Here is a 215-nt window from a genome sequence, read left to right on the forward strand (position 1 = left end):
AACCAGCATATACATGTACATACAATGATGCACGTACACAATTATGATCATCGACGCACGTACTTTACTCCCACGGCTTACATTTCGGCCCGCATACTCATGGTATACAGATGTGACCCCTCGCTGTATTACAGAAGCTTCCGGCATTCGCGAGAGAGTATTTAAATAACGATCGTTAAATCACATTATAAAATTTAAATAAGTGAGGTTGATTG

This window comes from Penaeus monodon, chromosome 27 (assembly GCF_015228065.2).
Source record: "Penaeus monodon isolate SGIC_2016 chromosome 27, NSTDA_Pmon_1, whole genome shotgun sequence".
NCBI classification, from domain to species: Eukaryota; Metazoa; Arthropoda; class Malacostraca; order Decapoda; family Penaeidae; genus Penaeus; species Penaeus monodon.